This window comes from Delphinus delphis, chromosome 9 (genome assembly GCF_949987515.2).
Source record: "Delphinus delphis chromosome 9, mDelDel1.2, whole genome shotgun sequence".
Lineage (NCBI taxonomy): Eukaryota > Metazoa > Chordata > Mammalia > Artiodactyla > Delphinidae > Delphinus > Delphinus delphis.
In genome coordinates this window covers 103,010,092-103,032,707 of record NC_082691.1, presented here as the reverse complement: position 1 = coordinate 103,032,707, position 22,616 = coordinate 103,010,092, and the positions used below count along the sequence as shown (strand labels likewise).

General features: G+C 46.6%; 1 pseudogene; it reads left to right on the top strand.

Annotated features, from left to right (window-relative positions):
- Positions 1 to 480: 480 nt before the first annotated feature.
- LOC132430834 (vacuolar protein sorting-associated protein 26A-like) lies at positions 481 to 1,615 on the top strand (annotated as a pseudogene).
- The last annotated feature ends 21,001 nt before the right edge of the window (positions 1,616 to 22,616 follow it).

Genomic DNA, 22,616 nt, shown 5'->3' with positions numbered 1-22,616 from the left:
CTGCGGATCTAAACTGGAAGGGGCAGGAAAGAGTGGGAAATGAGGAGTTATCTTGGAGAAGGGAGATCATTAAATTGGCTTTTGTTTTCTGTGAAAGGGGGAAAAAGGAACAAATGAGAACCTTTCGATTTAACAAGTTATCATTTATCAGAATGTGAATTTTGGAGAACATACATTGGAGGGAAAAAAGAGAGACAGAGAGGCAAGAGTGACAAAAGAAGATATGAAAAAAGACTGAGAACCAACAAGAAGAGTGGTTCACAGAGATTTAAAGAGTCCTGGGGAGGGGAAGGTAGGAGGGTAAAGCAATACTGGGAGAATGGTACCAGCTGGCCTTTCTTTCCTGGATATGGTCTCAAAGTGCAGAGGAGCATTAAATTTTGTACTAAAGATTTAGAAAAACAGGAGCCTGGGCTGGGAGTTCTCCTGAAGGAAGAAGAGGAGTGAAGTGCGGGGGACGCGGCGGTGGCAGCACCGACAATGGGTTTTCTTGGAGGATTGTTTGGTCCCACGTGTGAGATCGATGTTGTCCTTAATGATGGGGAAAACAGGAAAATGGCGGAAATGAAAACGGAAGTGGGCAAAGTAGAAAAGCGCTATCTTTTCTGCGATGGAGAATCTGTTTCAGGAAAGGTAAACGTAGCCTTTCAGCAACCTGGAAAGAGGCTAGAACACCAAGGAATCCGAACTGAATCTGTAGGTCAAACTGAACTTTTCAATGACAAGAGTAATACTCACGAGTCTGTAAACCTAATGAAAGAAGTAGCCTTACCTGGAGAACTGGCTCGGAGCAGAAGTTATGACTTTGTATGTACGCAAGTGGAAAAGCCACGCGACTCATATCGGTGCCAATGCTGCTTAAGGTATTTCCTTAAAGTGACAACAGCAAGAAGACTGACAGACTTGGTAAAGGAATATGTATGCCCTTATTGTTCACCAGCCTGCTGCCTATCCTGATGTCAACAACTCTGTTAAGATGGAAGCGGGCACTGAAGATTGTCTACACATAGAATTTGAATATAATAAAGTATCATTTAAAGGATGTGACTGTGGGAAAAATTTATTTATTAGTAAGAATAAAAAATCCAACACATGGAGTTACAACTGATTTAAAAAAGAGATCACGGGAATTGGACCCAGTGCCACAACAGAAACAATCGCTAAATATGAAATAACGGATGGTACACCAGTAAAAGGAGAATCAACTCCAATAAGACTGTTTTTAGTGGGATATGACCCAACTCCAACAGTGAGAGATGTGAACAAAAAATTTTCCATAAGGTATTTTTTTTTTAGGCTACGGACATGCAGGCTCAGTGGCAACGGCCCACGGGCCCAGCCGCTCCGCAACATGTGGGATCCTCCCGGACCGGGGCACAAACCCGTGTCCCCTGATCGGCAGGCAGACTCTCAACCACTGCGCCACCAGGGAAGCCCCATGAGGTGCTTTTTAATTCTAGTCCTTGTTGATGAGGAAGACAGGACGTACTTCAAGCAGCAGGAGATCATTTTGTGGAGAAACGCTCCTGAAAAACTGAGGAAACAGAGGGCAAACTTTCACCAGAGAGTTGAATCGCCAGAATCACAGGCATCTGCTGAGCCGCCTGAAATGTGAACTGAATAGGAGAAAAAAAGAAGAAAAAACCTCCTACATCCGTTGAGATTTAAGCTCGGCAGGTTAAAGATGGTCGCAGCGTGTAGGGCGGGGGAAAAGCCAAAACCCCATTTACGATAGCCTTCCTTCATCGTACAGCGCTGAGTTTATTTTATGGCATAAGTAAATGTTCTTCACGTATATACATATTTAAAAAATGCTTTCTTTGAAACACTGGAACTTTCTTAAACTGCCATGTTGGTTTTTTCTTTTTTAACTGCACACTTTCATTTAATGATAAGCACTCAGCTATACATCAGCATAAACATTAAAGATTTTCATGTGAGTAGGTTGGTATTTGTAATTTTGCTTTCTTTCTGCATAATGTTGATGACAAATTCTTTGCTTCTCCTTTTTCATGCTAATGATTACCTCTTATTCTCTACATGCAAAAAATTAAATATTGGGTGTTCAAATAAAATTAGAAAACCTGAGTGGCCTGTACATCCTGCAAAGATTTAAAACATGGCATTTCAGTATTTTTGAAAACTACATTTATGATTTTCCATACATGTTTGAGAAACGCACACAAGTGTTTTACTGTAGGTGCCTCTGAGTCCACCATTCCATGGCTTCCTGAATTTTGTTCTCTTTGAAGTCTTCTGTGGTGTGAATTTAAATTTTTTTTCCATAAGAGATTATGTGGCATGTCATTGCAGCTTTTTTGGGGGGGTGGGTACCAGATTAAGTAACCATTTTGCTACTACTAACTGATAGGTACCACTGTATGTTTTCTGCAATGCGGAGTTGACGCTATGTTGGCATTTTAGTTTGTTAAAACTATATAATTTTTCCATAAATACTTTGAAAAAAAATGGTCAGTAACCAACTTCTTAACTGGCAAAAGGTTCCATGTACCATGTACTGAAGCATCTTTTTTTTTTTTTTTTTTTTTTGTGGTACGCAGGCCTCTTACTGTTGTGGCCTCTCCCGTCGTGGAGCACAGGCTCACGGGCCCAGCCACTCCAAGGTATGTGGGATCTTCCCGGACCGGGGCACGAACCCGTGTCCCCTGCATTGGCAGGCGGACTCTCAACCACTGCGCCACCAGGGAAGCCCTGAAGCAGCTGTTTTAAATGTGGTTATCTGTGAATGGTAATGTTTTCCTTCATGTAAGTGCCTGTTCAGAGTTTCAAAATTTTAAAATGCCAAATATTTTCATGGTCACTTCCATGTAGTAATCTGGAAAATATTCAAAGAAAAATTGAAAATCAATTGTATTGAACCATCTTCAAACTGTGCAACCATGATGTATAATAAAGAATTTGAAACAGAAAAAAAAAAAGATTTAGAAAAAGTTAGGAGTAAGTCTAGAGAGCTGTTGAGTTATAGAAACTTGATGTCACTGATTCCAGGGCTTCGCTAGGCGAGGTCCCCCAAACCACTGATTCTAAAGTCTGGGCATTAAATTTATTGGTGAGAAAGACAGGGGGAGTCCCAGACCCAACAATGGCTGAGTTAAGGTCATGACAAACCAGCTTCACACATGTAATTTTCAAAATGCAAAACAAGTTGATAATCTGAAAGCCCTAGAGAACAACCCGAAGTGAGCAGATTTTGTAGAGGACAGGGTTTGAGGTAGCTGCTTCAGCTAGAAAGTGAGGGGGGATTTCTAGAACTAAAAAAAAAAAAAAAAAAAACAGTAGGAGAGCCTCAAATTCTGTGTATAAATGCTGCCCAAATCCCTGGGTGCCCCCTGAGGCATGCAAATACTGGAGAAATTCAAGGTGATCTAGATAAGGATAAAGGAACACAATTACATGTAAGTTGCTATTTACTTAATTGCCTACCTTAGCGAGAATCAACAGAAACCAGTCTCCCCCCAACATTCACAATGTCAAGGATAAAATTCAAAATTACTCAACATACAAAGAAATATGAAAACGTGACCCATTCTCAACAAAGAAGCACAATCAACACAGATCAGTCCCCAAACGACCCAGATGTTAGAAGGCAAGGATTTTAAAAGTGGCGATTACGAATGAGGGCCATCAATTAAAGGAAAATGGGACTCACACAACGAATGAAAGACCGCAAATCTAAGCAGGGAAGATAGAACAAAGTGGGAATTCTGGAATTAAGAATACAACATCTGAAGTAAACCACTGAAGTTGCAAACAGCAGAATGGATAAGACAGCACAAAATGTGAAAACTCAGCGATAGAAATGACTGTGTATCTGAAGAAGAGAGAGGAAAATGAAGATCTGCAAAATGATATAAAGTGCCTAACATACGTATAATTGTCATCTCAACAAATTGAGAATAGGGCAGGAGAAAACATTGGGAGAGATAATGGCCACAAAATTCCCAAATGTGGTGAATTTAAAGATTCAAGATGACCTTTGAACCCCTAGCAGGATACACAGGAAGAGAACCATGCCCGGGCATGTAACATTCAAACAATGAAAACCAGAGAGAAGATCTTGACAGTATATAGAGAAAAATGGCACATTACACACAGGGACCAGTGTAGCAAATGACTACTCACTTCTCAGTAGAAAAAACTGAGACGAGAATTCAGTGGAATGCCACCTTTAAAGTGCTGCAGAAATAGAGACACAGGTGTAGAGAACAAATGTATGGACACCAAGGCGGGAAAGGGGGTGGTGGTGGGATGAATTGGGAGATTGGGACTGACATACATACACTATTATGTATAAATTGGATAACTAATAAGAACCTGCTGTATAAAACAATAAATAAAATTTAAAAAAAATAAAATAAAAGTGCTGAAAGATGCTAAGACATCTATATGGAATCTAAAAAAAAAAAGGCTCTGAACCCAGGGGCGGGACAGGAAGATGCAGACGTAGAGAATGGACTTGAGGGCACAGGGTGGGGGAAGCTGGGGCAAAGTGAGAGAGACACAGGGTGGGGGAAGCTGGGGCAAAGTGAGAGAGTAGCATGGACGCATACACACTACCAAATGTAAAATGGCTAGTGGGAAGCAGCCGCATAGCCCAGGGAGATCAGCTGGGTGCTTTGTGACCACCTAGAGGGGTGGGACAGGGACGGTGGGAGGGAGATGCAGAGGGAGGAGATATGGGGATATATGTATACGTATAGCTGATTCACTTTGTTATACAGCAGAGACTAACACACCATTGTACGGCAATTATACTCCAGTAAAGATGTTTTAAAAAAAAAAAGGGCTGAAAGAGAAACCAAAATCTTTTCAACTCAGAATTCTCTAACGGGAAACAAATACCTTTCAGAATAAAGGCCAAGTAAAACTGCAGGTGGGTCTAGCCAGTATTATTTCACAAAATGCATACTCCTGTTGAACCAAAATGCTTTCTGTTGACAGAGTCTTTTGTTTTTAAGGCCCTGAAGGGAAAATGACAGAGACCCAACCTGAACTGAACCCATAGGCCATATCTTTGCCATCCCTGTCTCGTGGTGAAATAAGCACTAGAAGTAGAAAGCAGAAGTGAATAGGAAGAAAGAAGCTAAGTTCATCAGAAAGAAACTTTTACCACTTGGATTATTTCTGGTTCAAAACCTCAGGAGCTTCGGGGTGCAATCTGAAACCTGCCCCCACATGTGGAGGGCAAGCAGAGACCACTCCAGACTGGCAGGGGGGCAGTTTTAATAAGCAAGGGGACTTGGATCTCGGGTGGCCCCAAGACCCGCAGATCTCCTTACCCGCCCGCCAGAATCCTCAAGTTTATAGATAGGCCTTAACTGGGTTCGGTCACGTATTCAGGCCAGGTGGTCTCAACAGCAGCTCACTCTCTCAACGCTGCGTCCTTGGAACGGCTCCCACTGTGGGAACAGTAGGCAGACGCAGCTTCCAAGGACGGGGGCGGGGGGAGGAGCCTCCAACTGCCCTGGTCCAGCTCACAGGTCAACCAGCAGTTATGTCCTCTTGATTTCCCCCAACAACTATAAAAATGCCCAACATAAAGCAATCAAAATTAGAGCTTCAGATACAATATTGTATCTAGTTTATCAGTCAAAATGTTTTAAATATAAAATTTATTTTCCTCTCAATACGCATGACATTGAAATTTTAATACTCTGGCGAGATCAGAAAACAGAATGAGGGGCTACCCTGCAGGCCTGAATATGCTCACCCCACATCAGTAGCAGTCACTTCTATGTACCACTGCTCTTACGTTTCAAAAAGCAGTGAAGAAAAGGATTAGTAATTAGCACCAATGAAGTAAGAAGTTAACATAAGGGAAAAAAATTTTTTAAAAACAAATTACAGAATAATTTTGGAATACAGTTGAGCGGCTACACATTAAAGTTTAAGTTGTCCATTCTGCAATACTGAGATGTATCAGTAACCCCACCTTTTACCACGGAAGACTTTAGTATCTTTCAGACTGTGAAAAAGAAATGCAAACATCTTGTATAAATAATAAAACTGCAGCTCTTCTTTCTATAAAGGTTATATTGGATTTTAATAAATTCCTTCTACAATGGTATGTAAGTTTTCCAAACCAAAATTTTAAACGTTCACATTGTTTAGTGATATTATTGCAAAATATATTTTAAAAAAACCCTACAAAACCTTACAATATATTATAACCATGGAAGATTTAAGTGGAAAGTATAGTGAAAATAAGAATCATTCCCTCTCCTAATACTGAGCTCATCAGAGTTAACAGTGTGGTATCTTTCCTTACTGTCTTTTCTCTTCACATGTGTATTTCTGTGTGATTAGTAGCATAAAGTGTATACCATTCATTTTGTACCTTTTTTTAAAAAAAAGAAAGCAAGAGAGTAAGGCACTTAGTGAGTTTCCAGAAAGTCTCAATAGCAGACCAGAGCTGGCAGGAGTCAATAAGCCCTGGTGGGTGCAGAGCCCACCCCTGTGGAGTTGCCCCAGGTAAGCTGCTCCCCTGGTCTGTGGGTGGCACCCAGCTGTTAGGCCCTCTTGCAAGTATCTGTAGAACAGCCCTCGCTGTTGACTGGTGCTTGACCAGTGCTTGACGGATACGTTCAGTGCGCCCAGCACCAGACTGACACGGAGTAGGGGAGACTGCAGGATCCCGTGGGGACATTTTACTTTCCCAGTGCCAGGTGGCTGTCACTCTGGACCAGTGGCTCCTGCCCACACCAGGGATGACAGTTGGATTGGTGCCCTCTGTGGTCCGTGGCAGCTATTAGCAGATGGTCGATGACCCCACAGTCAGGGGCAAGGAAGCTACAAAAAAGACCTTTCTTTTCCCAATTCTGGGGGTGTCAATATTTGAGAAGGATCCCAGAGGCAAAAAACACATCCCACGATGGCTAAACTCAACCACTGAGTGGCCACCCGAAAAGAGGAAGACAGTAAATGTTTCCCAAGGAACGTCTGCCCAAGAACAAGTCATAATAAAGTGCCCAACAGAAACGGCTGTGACAGTCCTCAGTAAATAAACAACGCGAGAGGGAGTCCAGCTGAAACGGCTTCCGGAGAGGTTGAGGCTCTTCCGCCCAAGAAGTGTCCCAACATGAACCCTCCCAAGAGCACATAAAATGGAAACAAACACTTCAAACGTACAATAAAATAAACTGATATTATTAAGTTTGATGCTTTACTAAAACTATTGAAACCTAAGTCTCATGTGGTCCGTCCAGTACTTTCCAATGTCGACTGTTAACCCCTGCTCCGTACGTGCCCTGCATTCTCTCCTGAACATTCACTAACCCTCCATCCCAGCACTGCAGCAACCTCCAAAACCAACTACCAGCTACAATTCACAGAGTGCGAAGGCAGAGGACAACCTAACTAGATTCTTCTTTGAGGAAGGGGATTGGAATTTTTTTTCTCCCAGCAGATGGATAATCATAACCTCCCTTTAGGCAATGGGGACCATCAAAGATTTTAAAGCATGAAGGGTGGGGATGACTAGAGCTGTGTTCTAGAGAGTGAAAGCAATCTGCAGATTTGTACTTGGGTTCTTGGAACTTAGGAGGAGTTTACAGTTTGCTAAATAAATGCCTGCCGATGATTGTTTATTGAATTAATATCATTCAATGGACCAAGCGTTTGTTGGGCACCGGCTAGAGGCACAGGGTGACCCCTAACTCATGACTAAAGGTTTTCTAGTACATTCTAAATTGTTGTTGTGTGTTTGAACGCTTCCCGGAAAGTTTTACTGTCAATACCCTGCAGTATTGCCAAGAAGCCACTTTACCATCGGAACCGAAGGCAGTTTAAAAAAGAAATTACTGAATGATCTTCTGAATGTCTCTACTACATACTCACTGATGAGTGAAACTTTATTATCTTTAAAGTCTTATAATATCAGCGACACCATATTAAAAAGACATCTCCTAAGGATATTAAATAAAGTAAACGTGAAAAGTGTAACTACTCGAATCATAGTTAATGAGACCAGAGGTCAAGACATGAGTCGCTGATTCAAATATTTCACTCAGGCCTGAACGGAGTAGAAAACGCTGGTTATCACTTAATTGAAATAAAAGTATTCAGTCCTGAATCCTTATGTTACATAACAGACCAGGAGTTCCCTTATCCACCAAACGCATCTAATACCATTACTCACTTCAGCTCCACATATGTCCAACAGCCAACAAATAGGTATTAATGAGAACAATCTGTTAATAACACGCTAGTAAACACATGCTTCTCTGCATATAAAGAAGGTAGAAGCAAAAACAGGCGTAGCAAACACAAGACAAAAGCTCAGAGCACAGATTCAGGTAACATCAAATCTAAGATCCAAAGTACTTGCCTTCTTTCAGTTAAAAAAAAAGAAATGAGAACTACTCTAAAATATTTTTAAAGCACATTGATACACACACGGCCGCGCAGCTTCCCTGTGTAACCCAGGTAAGGAATTTCCTCGCAAGCTAAGCACTACCTAAGGTGAGAACAGACTGGTGAGGCAGAAAAGAGGACAACTGACCATGGCCAAGCAAGGCTGTGCCGCGCACGAGATCGCCGTGGAACCGAGACCTCCGTGGGGATCTGCTTCTCTGCGTGCGGACAGAGATGCTTCCCTGGGCATGTCCCTCCCGCTCTGGGCCACTGGAGAGGTTCTCAGAACAGCTCCTCAGAGGGCCGCTGCCCGCCCCTCTTTCCTCCGAACGTCAGTAATTTCCTGGAAATCATTCCAGGCACGCAGCGGCCCATTAAAGTTAATTACGCACGTGTCCGTGACACCGACAAGAGCGTGCGCCCCGGGCAGAGCCCAGAACGCTTCCCGGGAAGCCCTTAATGGAAGCTCCGGCGCAGGTGTCGCGGGCTGATTCCGAGAGGCCCTGCCTCCCGCCCGCCGGCTGACCTCTCGCCCTCCCCGAAACGCGGCAATCAGTGGAAACAGCTGCGTCTGCCAGCAAGTCGGCCGCGCCCCGGGCAGCCCAGAGCAGTTGCACCTGCAGAGCCTGGCGTTGGCTTTGGGTCGATTAAACACAACCTGTTCTCACAAACCCCCGCGCCCGGTCCACCGACAGGACTCAAGGACCCCCTCCCCGGCTGAGGAGGGGCCGGCGGCTCGGAATACGCAAACCAGCGCCTGTCCACTCGCCCGCAAACTGCAGCCGCCACCTGCTCTCCAGGTTCCCGCACCAGCCCCTCCGTCGCGGGTCCCTTACCTTGTGGCCTTTCCCCGGGGGACATCTGACGTTATTGGAGGCTCCCGCTGTCTGATTCATGTCCGGAGGAAGTTGGAGGCCGATTCTCCACCTTTAAAAAAGTTCCTTGGCGCGTGGAGGATGGCAAGGTGTGCGTTTCCCAGAGGCGAGGTGGGTCCTCCCTGTGCAGCCACGTCCGGGCGGCGTCCCCACGCGGCAGGTTTCCGTGGGGCCCCCCGCCCAGGGATGCTAAGCCCTGCAGCCCGAACCGAAGAAGGAGAAGCAGCTGCTGGGACCCGGAGGAAGCCCGGCCGGCGCCGCCTGCTCCGAGGGCGCTCGGCCCAGGGCTGCCTTCCTGGGAAATAGTCCAGGACTCTCCAGACCAGAAGCGCGAGCAAATCCAAAAGGCGAGCTCCGAGGTGGGGCGAGGAGGTAAGTGTATGGGGAGGGTGGGGGCGGCAGGACTGAGCTCTTCCACCCGAGTAAGGGGTGGGGAAAGCCGCGGAAGCACGAGAAGCCCGCGCCCCCCGCCCCCCCGGGCGGAGCTGCGGCTGCAGGGCGCGTAGCGCACGGGCTCGCGCGGGCCTCCAGCACCGACCTTCGCACACCCCTCCACGCCCTCCAGCGCCGCGCCTGCAGCCGCAGTCCGTGCGGACCAGGCAGCCCAGCCGGCCGGCACGGCTGAATTGAGCAGGGCCACTTGGAGGGGCGGGCACCCGCTCTCGCCTGCAGCTCGTGCCCCGGCTGGAGCCGCCAAATCTTCCCGGGATGGTCGGAAGGTGGCAAAAGAGGCTCTGCCGGGCGCCACTGCACGGGGAAGACGAGGCAGTGGAGGGGGCGGAGGACGAGCTGGGACGGTATCCAGGCTCCTCGGCAGAGTCCGCACCAGCTACAGCTCCCGGGGCAGGCGCTGCACGAGGCGGCGGTCTGCGAGGCGCCATCTGCGTGACCCGGGCCGTGCTGGGGGGAGGGCAGCAGAGTGCATCCACTTCTTTCTGAAGTGAAGTATTTGCATGTCCCCAGGGTTTTTTCTTTGTATGTTCTCCTCCGTCTTCTTTCTTTGGTGCCTGGGAAGTCGTGGTCTAATTAGGCAGCCTTCGGGTAGAGGTGGAAAATTGACCCTTGGGAACTAAAAATAAATCAAGAAAGGGCACCTGGTCCATGAAGACTGCATTGCAACAGTTAGAATCACAAGTCTGAACAGTGGACCGTTAGGATACATACATGTTATTTAGCCAAATGTGAAGTTTTGCCTAGATTTCTCTAGGTAGTGGTAGTTTGAATATTCTGTGTGGAAATGTCAAGGCTCATAATTCGGTTTCGATTTCCCAGTCCCACAGCCTTAGTTTCATCATGTGTAAAACGAAGGACGGAGTTGGTTTCACCTGTGGGAACCAGAGCTGCACAGGGAGTTGCTAACAGAAGCACATCTCCATATGGTGCCCCTAGAACAGTAGAAGGGAGATTTCAGTCTCAGGTGTTGGCTGACGTTCAGTCATTGCTTTAATAGTCCCGAGTCCAAACAGGAATCGTCTCCGTTTTGTAAAATAAGTTATCATGTACCGTCGCTTTTGCCCACTGACAGTTCAAAGGCGACTCGTGACATTTCTGCTCCACAAATGTGAAGGCACATTTGGGGCGTCTGAGTACCGCAGTGGACCCGGCATGGCTGTGGAGGCAGGTGTCGGTCTGGAATCTGGGCTTTGCTTTCCCTGGTGAATATCTCTGCGCAAATTATTTCTCTCATTGATTTTACAGCTCTGAGGTAGGTGTTATCGTGCTGTGTTCTGGGTAAAGACACTGGCTCCGAAATATTGATGTGTAGAAGGGGCTTAGCAAGGCGGTAGGCGTCATCAGGTGGCAGGGGTCGTTGTTACGGCTGCCTGGAGCGACTGGGAGCGCTTCACACTAACACATATGCTCAAGTCCACTCTTTTCTGGAGGTAAAATCCACAAGTGGGTGGCGCCCTGAGGCCCCGCAGAGTTTCCCGCCCCCGCACTGCTCCACTCTCAGCCTCCAGAAATTCATCACAATTCCCACTGAGGGAGGGTCCTTCGGGTTTGTGTCTCCAGGGAAGCAGATCTCAGCCCCACCTTCCTGTATTCACTCACCTCTGCAGATTCCTGGGAAGCCCAGTGCCCTGGCGCCTCCATGCTCTTCTGGGTCCAAGAAACATCATCGATTTTCAGTGCATTCAGGTTTTCCTTGTTGTAAGGATGGGAGTGATGACCCCTAAACTCTTTCCATGTTGGGGCTGAAACCAGAAGTCTCTGAGTGTATCTTTTTAGTCTTGGGGTCTCCTGTTGTCTTTTTGTTTAAATATTCTTTTTTTTTTTTGGCTGCGTTGGGTCTTTATTGCTGCGTGCAGGCTTTCTCTAGTTGCGGCGAGTTGGAGCTGCTCTTCGTTGCGGTGTGTGGGCCTCTCACTGTGGTGACCTCTCCTGTTACGGAGCACCGGCTCCAGAGCGCAGGTCCCAGCAGTTGTGGCACGTGGGCTCAGTAGTTGTGGCTCGCAGGCTCTAGAGCACAGGCTCAGCAGTTGTGGTGCACGAGCCTAGTTGCTCCATGACATGTGGGATCTTCCCGGACCAGGGCTCGAACCCGTGTCCCTTGCATTGGCAGGCAGACTCCCAACCACTGTGCCACCAGGGAAGCCCTGTTTAAATATTCTTACCTCACTTTATCTCTCCTTCTCTCATATTATACTATAAGAAGCAAGGAAAACCCAGATGGTAACTTTTACAGTGCTCAGAAGTCCCTTTAGTTAAATAACCAAGTTTATTAGGTAACATTAGAAAACCTCTTCTGTTTTCAGCATAACTGGAGACTATGCTATCACTAAGCATAGGATCCAATGGAATCCTTGGAAGGCACTTCAGAAGCCACCTTCTATAACCCATATCACTATTCTTTTAATCTTATTAAAGTATAGTTGATTTACAATGTTGTGTTAATTTCTGCTGTACAGCAAAGTGACTCAGTTATACATATGTTCTTTTTTGTATTCTTTTCCATTATGGTTTATCACAGGATATTAAATATAGTTCCTATACAGTAGGACCTTGTTGTTTATCCATTCTATACATAATAGTTTGCATCTGCTAATCCCCAACTCCCAATCCTTCCCTTCCCCACTCCCCTCCCCCTGGCAAGTCTGTGAGTCTGTTTTTGTTTCATACATAAGTTCATTTGTGTCATATTTTAGATTGCACATATAAGTGCACATCACTATTTTTTAATGATTAATTTGAAGGTTAGAAAATTCACTGTAGTGTGGCCAGCTTTACTAATGAATCGTACTTTGGGGATAGTAAAATTTGGAGCTTACAGATCTGGCCGTATTCATTAGTGATGCATTTTTCAGTCCTGAATAAACAATACTGTACAAAAGATCACACTGTGTCAGGCTTGAAGACGAAAATAAGGCTACAGGCAGAAGTTTCCCAGTTCTTTTCCTTCCTCCATTGCTGCCCACTCCCCAGACCCTCCCCCATCACTGGGACACCCGTGAGCTGTGTACTTGCTACTCTGCAGTGCAGCTGCTGTCTTCCAAGTCCCCCAGGCATCTTCTCAACGGCCCTGAAGTTGGAGCAAACACCAACCACCCCAGATTAGGGCAATAGAGGAGTTCTCCAAGGTAAAATGTGAACCATCAATCCACACTTCTCAACGTCCTTCCTCCCAGGAGTCAGGAAATCAGTACCTAGAACGAACGAGTCAAATGTGACATAGGTTTTACCAGGTGAAACACAGCCTCGCATTATTGGCTGCCTTCGGCTACTGTTTCCTTGCTTAACAATTGTCTGTTTTGCTTTTTCTATAACTTGAATTGGGAATTTAAAAACAGACAAGTGCTGATATTCAGTATCTGAGGGAAGAGTGGAAACCTGGGCCTAGCCCTGGGGTTTCTGCTAATTGCTCCAGGGGATGAGCTGTAATGTCGCTATCAGGTCACCACCACTGGGAGTTTTTACATCAAGTTTTAGTGGCCATTCCATGTTTCTGACGGTGAGATTTCAAGTTACCGGTCTCTGTCTTTTAGCTGCCCACTCTTCACACCACGCTAAGCAAACGACAGAACAACAACAAAATGAGGTGACACGTTGTGCATTGTATTTGATTAAAATTCCTATCTGTAATCATCTCTTTCAGAAAAGCGGGATAGTTTTAGTTTACCCACCTGCGATGCAAACTGGCATCCAGCCTTTACAGCAGAGAGAGGCAGAAGCAAAAAACAGGGACATGTTGAACGTGTGACTACACGCTGGCTGTCTCATCTTTAGCTCTGGATCTGGGAGAAGAGTGAAATGAATTTATTGTAAGTCATCCTCTCTCATCAGTCTAGAAGCAGGACTGAGAAAAATACATTCCGCCTAGGAGCAATCTTCCTATGATGCCACCTACCACCTCCACAATTAATTTAGCATCAACATTCATTAATATTTATTGAACACCTACTGAACTTTCAGTGGGCCCTCTGCAGAGCTGATGTTTCTGCAGAACACTGAGACCAAGCACATATCGGTCACTCTGGCATCTGGGGCAATTCTGGGCGATTCTGGAATGCTCCTAAATTCTGTAATGCCATGAGAAAATTTCTGGCACATAGTGTGAAAGCTCTATCCTCCTAGGAGCTATGATGGATATTCATACATTTGCAGGTACATCATCTATTCCTTTGCAAGTCAGTCCAGAAGAATTTATCATGTTGATTGCTTTGGCGCTTTCAGCCCTTATTAAAATGAGTTGGTTATATAACCCCAGGCTGTGGAGTAGTCCAAGTCTGCATTTTGCAAACAATGACCACCAATTAGAAGCCTGTTCTAAACACCCTGTTCTACAGAATCTGTTCGTCTTCAGTGAGAGACTCATGTCATCACACCCATTACCTGCCCCTAGAGTGTGCCCACCCTGGCCCCCTTGGCTGGCTAGGGCTTCTTGCAATGCTAGCTCTGCTCTTATTTGAAACTTAACTGTCTTGTACCTTGTTTCCTTACTTCAAGTCTATTGGGTCTTCCATATGATGGCCTGATTATTTAACTTTTAAATAGTCTGTTCAATTTATTTCATAAAGAAAGAAAAAAAGGCTGTTAGAAGCTCAGGGTGGGGGACTTCCCTGGTGTCACAGTAGTTGAGAATCGGCCCGCCAAGGCAGGGGACACGTGTTTGAGCCCTGTTCCGGGAAGATCGCACATGCTGAGGAGCAACTAAGCCCATGCGCCACAACTGCTGAGCCCCTTGTGCCACAACTACTGAAGCCCCCACGTCTACAGCCTGTGCTCCGCAACAAGAGAAGCCACCGTGGTGAGAAGCCCGCACGCTGCAATGAAGAGTAGCCCCCGCTCGCCACAACCAGAGAAAGCCCGCACACAGCAATGAAGACCAAACACAGCCAAAAATAATAAATTAATTTTAAAAAAAAACCTCATAGTGGGTAGTGACAAGGCTAAATAGAGCTTCTTGGCTGCCAAGAAAGGAGTCTGTCCCAAGATTTCTGTATCTTCTTGCAAAAGTCAGCAGCAAGGGCTCCCCTGGTGGCGCAGTGGTTGAGAGTTCGCCTGCCGATGCAGGGGACACGGGTTCGTGCCCCGGTCCGGGAAGATCCCACATGCCGCGGAGCAGCTGGGCCCGTGAGCCATGGCCGCTGAGCCTGCGCGTCCGGAGCCTGTGCTCCGCAATGGGAGAGGCCGCAACAGTGAGAGGCCCGCATACTGCAACAACAACAACAAAAAAAAGTCAGCAGCGAGGAGTAGGTATTTTCACTTTGTTAAAGCTTTCACACAGCAAATCCTGACCATGAGCTGTCTTTAGGTCTTTCTATGTGGCCTTGATGCTGGAGAGAGGCATCCAGCATGGGGCTGGTGGATCTCTGCTGCCACGTGTCTCTAGCAGTGGCACAGGCTCTGTTGGGGCCCTGACCATATCCAGTTGGCCGTTTCTGTCCCTACCGGCCTGGCTTCCAATGGCAAGTACCTGTACCGATTGTCTGAGGGCTTTTTCTGCGCTCTGATCGGTGTGTGGCAGGCTAGAGGCGCCATGGATTTCACGCCCCTGCCCGCAATCCTAACCAACTCGACAACGGGGCTTGGAAGATGAACACCCCAGCCCTCAGCCTGGGATAAGATAACTCTGTATCTCACAGTCCCCGTTGCCCACGTGGAAAGTTGATTAACAGTGCACCCCTACTGGGTCCCTTCCGTGGCTTACGTGGTGGCCTTGAGAGAGCCCTGGCCAACCTCCAGCTGCAGGGCGGGACAACAGCTGGCTGAGGCCCCAGCTGCAGGGCGGGACAACAGCTGGCTGAGGCCCCAGCTGCAGGGCGGGACAACAGCTGGCTGAGGCCCCAGCTGTTATGCTTCGGAATCTGTCCTGGCAGCTGTGCAACATCCCGCCTCCCTCCCCCCAGCCAGGAATAGAGTGTGGCGGAGACGGTAGCATCTCTTGGGAGATCGGAGACCTCGCTGAGGGCCAACTTTCATTCGAAGACTCTCTGAAGAGCATCCATGGACCCAAAAAGGCACCCAAGCTTCTCTCCTGCACTCGGATCAGACTTGCACTGCGGTCTGGTAGCTTCCAGGCCACCCTCGCTATTTTCCTTCACACAAGCGTTTTCCCTCATCAAGTTTTTTCATGTTTAACACCAATGTGGAGTCTCTTTCTTGAGGAACGGGGCCAACACAGCTCCATTCCCCACTCTCCTGGTGGCGTGTCTGGAATCATCTTCCAACTTAACTACTGGTGCCCCATAAGCCTTTAGAGTCTATTTCTAGGGGGCCCCAAACTAAGACGCATGAGGAAGTACGACCTAACAGCCATCGCCTCAGTTCAGTTTTATCATGTTATAAAATCATAGAATAATTAGAACTACAAGAGGTTTCAGAGGGGATGTAGCCCAGCACACTCACGTTTCATAGGAGGGAGAGAAATCAGTTCACCTCTCGGGCGGGGCAGAGGCACGAGTGGAAGATTACTTCGGATAATGACTGTGAACTTAAGAGTTGTAGACGGGCGCTCTGTGTTATGAAAGCAATCATTCCACGTAACTGATACAAGATAAGTTGAACAGGTAGCTCTCTTTCACCAGCACAGATGCTGGCAAACCAAGCTGGAAATCCCAGGACACAGAGCTAAGGATTTGTAGGTTTCCTTGCAAGGTGAGTGTCTGGAGTCTGGAGAGGGAAGGTCGTTTACTCACCTACTACGCACAACTGTACTTGAGATGTACTTAGAAGCTCGTGTGAATAGCAGTGTTGAAGGAATTGGTATCTACTTCTTAGTCAGTATATGCCACCCGTTCATCTGTTACCCAATAAGGGTTATGTGAATGGTTTTGACGTTTGCAGGGGTGACATAATATTAGGAAAACTTGGGAAATCATGATCTCTTCCATTTCCTGGCCCCAAATACACCACGCAGCCGTGATTAAGGGAATCCCTTCCTATTTGCCTTTTTCCTTGACAAGTAAAATCCGCAATCACAGTTCATTTGCATCGGTCTGGTATATGGCACTCCTGAAAATATGTGGGTGCCTTTTGAATTGATTGTGCACGGTCCTTCAGGGTACGAAATTATTATTTCCAAACTGTGTAAGATGACAGAGTTCATTCTCCGGGTCTTATTATTTTAATTTGATGTTGTAATCGTGCCAGGTGAATTCAGCAAAGTGACCTTGAGTATTGGCACTTCGTTTCTCTTTCCTAGCTTTTCATCATCTACTGTACTTCTTGGCCCCTTAGATCTGCCAGCTCTGTGTTCTCTCTGACCGACCCCACATACCTTCCCTTCCCCCATGCTGCATTGCAGGCTGCTGCTGCCCACACTGGGAACAGTTTCCTTCATCCGTTCTGGCCACGACTCTCTGGCCCCTCTTCTTCAAACCGAGACACATGCACGATTTCTGCACACTTAGGGCAGACGCCCTAATGTATTGACTCCAATGCATTAAGTCCTCAGTAGTTTATGTCAAATTATGATATTGATGGTGTGTATGTGTATAGATACACATGTAGATACGTGTAGATACAGGTATAGCTCAAATATGACCTTAAACTGAAAGAACCTGCATCTCTTAAAGTAATTGTCACTATGCCCACTGGGAGAACTGAAATGTTTCAGTGCAGAGACATAAAAATTTGCTCTAATGGGATGTACTTTTTAGGGAAATAAATGAATTATTCCACTTTGAAAAAAGTAGTCATTGAGGCCCTTTCTTCTGATAGTGGTGCATCTGGCTGGACTCCTAGTCCGGTTAATGATTTTTGAATTCTAGTCTAAAGCTTCATTAGGTGGAATCTTACTAATTTGGCAGAAATCTGAGCTTGTTTCGTTGGTATTCTCTGTGATGAAGAGGTTGACTGAGCAAATCAATAGTGCAAACAAAACCCAACTCCTTAAGAGAAACGAATGTTTCAAGCAATGTAGCGTATCAATTACCTTTCTTATCATGGCGGAATATACAATTCAGTGGCATTAAGTGTGTTCACAGTGTGTGCGAACATGGCTACCCTCTAGTTCCAGAACTTTTTCATCATACCACCTGGAAACCCTGTCCTGGTTGTAGAGATCCTTTCTCGGGAACCCGCAAGCGTGTTCGTTGCAGCATTGTTTGCGATGGCAGGGAGCTGGGAGCGAGCTCCGTGGTCCTTGCTAGGAGACTAAATAAGAAAAATGTGTGGGCGCACTGGAAGTACGATGCAGTGGGGAAACCGATGCTTGACTTCTCTACAGGTTGTCAGACAAATTCCTTCTCCCTCAGAGGCTGTAGACATCATTTGTCCACGTTATCGTGTTAATGGCTGATGCAGGATTAGAATCTGAAGCTGTGTTATGGTTACAGATTATTGCCAAAAGAGTAGTTCAGCACAGCCAAGGTTTTCATTTCAATTTCCTCAGAGTCTCCTGCGGGCAACACAATGACTCAGAGATTCAGCTGTTTTCACTGTGCCGCTCTGTCTTCTCCACGTAGGGCTTGCGGTTCCCGAATCTGGGACCAGAGGGCTCATGCTTCCTTGTAGCGGGAATTTGCATCTCTGCTCAGGGCCCGCTGGCCAGAATTAGTCCTGTGGTGCAAGCCTCCTGCACGAGAGTTGGGAATTGTATTTTTTTTGGTGCTCAGAAATGAAACAAAGCAGGTAGTGGTGAGTGTGAGCAAAGGCTCCCACACCAGCAATCTTTAAGCCAGGTTCTTCTTCCTTAATAATGCCACTTGTAGGTGAGCTCTCAGCATGTACGTTCACTGTCCTATTAGTGGTGCAGCCCTTCAGAGCTGTCCATGCAGGAGACTGGGAGGTGGGGGTCCTGTGGGTGCAGGGAAGGTCAGGGTCACAGGCAGGAAGGGCACGTGGCTTTGCCTTGAGGACTCAGGAGGATTTCAGGAGATAAGGAAAATGGTTCGGGTTATTCTGAGCCACGGGCATCACTTAAGGAAAGGTGAGGGGGAGGAATTCTCATAGCCCGTCTTGGTAAACCAGGCAGGTCGGTCTAATTCTAGCAAGATGGTTCTGTAGAGAAAAAGCAGGTCGGATCTTTGAATGCTTGACTACAGAGCCTGGACTTTATCTCACGGTTAGTAGGCAGGAATCGGTTTGCTGGCCACTCGTTCTCAGCAGGAAAGAAGAATGTGCTGTTTGGATTCTCTAGAACCAATTTCTTTTTTTTTTTTTTTTCCGTCTCCCTCCCTCCCACTGTCCCTATCCCACCCCTCTAGGTGGTCACAAAGCACCGAGCTGATCTCCCTGTGCTGTGCGGTTGCTTCCCACTAGCTAGCTATTTGTATTTGCAGATTCGGCTTCAATGACATTTTCTTACGTTCTTAACGTTCAGCAGCAGGCACTCAGGAGGTAGTGGCTGTGCATTTGTGCCTTGGGTTTCTATGACTAACCACCCGGTGAATTTTGCAATACGCTGTTCGGTGATGCTCCTATCCGTGGAGGACCCAGGAAAGCCAAAGGCACAATCAGGGCCTCTCTGACCGATGGTGGAGCTGCAGGCAATGGCAGGAGCTAACGCATTATTCATAGGATAGGGCTTGGCGATGCCTGTCATCTGAGCTACCTGGGCTCTCTTTGTGTGGCCTGGGGGACTTGTAGCCATCACTGTGGACCATCATCTCCAGTTACACTGTCCATGACAGTATATAAAATAAAGTTGAACATTCACTGAATACAGTATTTGTGAAGGAACTTCATCTTTCAAAACAAAATGAGTGCTTTTGAAAGGCAAGTAAATGAACAGAACACCCGTAATCATTGTTGAGTTATCCTGTGTTTACTCGGGACGGAAATGAAAACAGAGCTCCTAAAAATTGTAAGGGGTTAAATGAAAGCACGTTACTTGAATGAGGACCCCGTACGTTTTTGCTCTTGCATGCTGGTATTGTGAATAACCCAGCAGGGTCATCATTAGGTTCTCAAAGAGCAAGGAGATTTTTATTATTGCCCCCCTGGCTAGTCCTAAAGAAAACAGTAAAATAATGATCACTTAGGTGACCTCCAAGCTCCTTTTTCCCTGCAAAACTTTTATGTTCTTCATGATTCCGTATAGAAGTAGTCAAGGTTCCAAACAAGAGGGACACGGGATAGACATCATCCCGAGGATGTACACCTGGGAGAGGAGGCGGGACCAGAGCCAGTGGAAAAGATGGGACTCAGCTGTGTCTGTCCACCGTCCTCTCCTTAAAAGAACTGAAGCAAATAGGACAAAATGTTACCGTTGGATAGATATCCGGTAGGCTGCTATTATCATCCAAACGCTTCCCTTTGTTTGAAATTTATAATCAAGTAGAGAGTTACAAAATAAAGCTGCAGTGAAATCACGCAGTCTTAGAGACCATTGTGAGAAGTTTTGATTTATTTAAGTACAGTTGAATGAACAAGGTGATAATACGGATTCAGGTGTAGTAGGGAGTCTTTACTGAGAAATTATATTTTTAAGCAACTGCACACAAAAATATAAACTTCAGGAACATTCTGTTCAAAATGGTATTACTCAGATTCATTCCAGTCGGTCCCACGGAGGGTTGTCCTTGAGTCACGGGACAGTTCAGGATTCATTTTCTTGTTTTGTTAATTAACTTGGTTGCGGAAGGTAATCGTATTCCAGCTTCAGATGTACCAGCAGAATAGGGCACGTGTACCAAGAACTACGATTGCTCATCAACTCACTGAAAAGAGATTAAATCTAGCTTTGCCTTATCTGCAAATCTAGGGGCTACTTCAAGTCTTTGGAGAGTGTGAAAAATGGTACAGAAATCTAAAGATCAGTGCTTTCAAATAGGTCCCCCTTCCTGGTTTTCTGCCTTAATCTCTCATCCACTGCTTACCACTGTGCCCAATTACATTCCACTCTTCCCAGTTACATAGCACTCTTCCCAATTACATACCTCTATTCCCAATTACATTCCACTCTTCCCAGTTACATACCACTCTTCCCAATTGCGTACAATGAGGCAAAATCTTCTATGGTCAATTCTTGTCATCCACCGTGGCGTGTTCTATAAAGCGGCGTGAACACCGAATTAGTGAACGTCGAACCACTGCTCCTGGAAGAAACACAGCGCTGGTTTCCTGTGAGCCTCTGCTCACCACATTTTCTTAACTGATCAATCCAAACCTTCTTTTATGTGTTTTCTGTTTAAAGACACCATATTGAATATGTAACTCTTGATTCACCGACACTGAACTCAAGGCCACCAGCGGTATAACCCATGCGTGAACGAAGTTTGTCTCACACACGTGGCTTCTCCGTGAGGCCTGTGTCACATTTAGGAACATGAGGCGGGCCGGCTGCACTATGCTTGGGGGTCTTTTTCAGCAGCGAAATCACCAAGAAAAAACCCACAAAATGTGAAAAACATGGCACGAAATAACCCTGAACAGGACCCTGGTTTGCAGTCTGAGCTGAAACAAAGAGGCAGGGCGTCGCCCTGTTTGACCTCCTCAGGGGACGCGCATGGCAGCAACTCAAAATCGTCACCACCTTGGGCACGTTTGTGAAAGACTGCAGAGGTGACACGAGTATTGATTTTGAGGTTACAAATAGATTTTAGCGAGTCAGTGAATTTGCAGATGTGGAGTCTGTAAACCATGAAGTTCAGGGCTGACTATACTTGGCAAGTGCAGCTCTGGCCTAGTGACCTCTGGAAGTAGTCCGTGTGTGTGTGTGTGGGGGGGGGGGGGAGGGTCTGTCTGTCTAGAGGTAGGTGTAAATGTAGGTGCAGATGTAGGTGTACGTGAGGATATAGATGTAGGTGTGGATGTATCAGACTTAAAAAGCAGAAGCATCTGGGACAGACCAGGAATAACGCATCTTGCAGTCTCCGCCGTGTTTAGTAGCGAGGGTCCTCCTCTGCTCTGAAGACAAAAACCAAATGACCTCCAAGCCCAGGGACCATCGCTCAGTTCCTTGCATGTCTGAGACACGTTCCTACCATAAGGACTTGGTGTGTGCTGTCCTCTCCATCTGGAATCCTCTTCCCTCACTCACCCCATAGCCAGCCCCTGCCTCCCTCAACGTCTCAGATTAAACGTGCTTCCTCAGAGCTCCTTCTCCGACCAACCTTATAACTCTGGTTAATCCCACCCTGTAAGCTCCAGGACACCAACCTGTTGTTTGCTCAGCAGCAGTTAACCCGATCAGCTTTTCTAGGTTCCGTTTTGCACCCGCTGCCTGCGATGGTGCCTGGTGCACAGTGGCCAGGTTTGTTGAATGAGTGCTGGGATGAAGGACACTGAAGATGGCCAAGCCAGGCCCAGGTTCACACAGATGGGTTATCTCCTGGCTACCAGCTCAGGAGGGGCATTCAGGCATAGCCAGCTGTGGCTCTGTGATATTAACTAGATTTCCAGATGATGGCAGACACATGTAAATTACATGTAGAGGGAAACCCCAGTGATCTATAGCCGTGGTTTTCAAGGGTCTGAAGGGCCTCTGGTTTCCATGAGGCTCAAAACCACGGCAGTGGGTAAAGGGGAGCTGAGGAAGGGCATGTGAGCCGTCCGCGCACTTGGCTTCCAGGTGGTCCAGAGCAGCCAATCATGGTGCTGTTTATAGATTTAGGCCTCGTATTGTGTATTGTTTGACGAGAGGTTTTCCTGGCTTATTCAGATGATATTCATTGGCCATTAGTTTTCAGTAATTTAGTTTGGCTTTCAGAGTCTTCCACATTGTGGCCCCAGTAACCTGACTACTTGTCTATCTCCCTAAATCGTGCTCCTTTCCTGGCAGGTGGATTGCCCCCAGGTCCAGAGAACGCATGGCCTGCGGTTGAAACACTGCCCTTTGCTTGATCTGGTCCTCCTGCCTACAGGCCTTCATAGACGTCTCTCATCATTATCCTTGTTTCCAAGAAAAGTGAATTCTTACCTCCACGAAGCCATGGAGGATACACTAGGCCACACTCATCCCAGCTTCCAAGATATTACAGATCT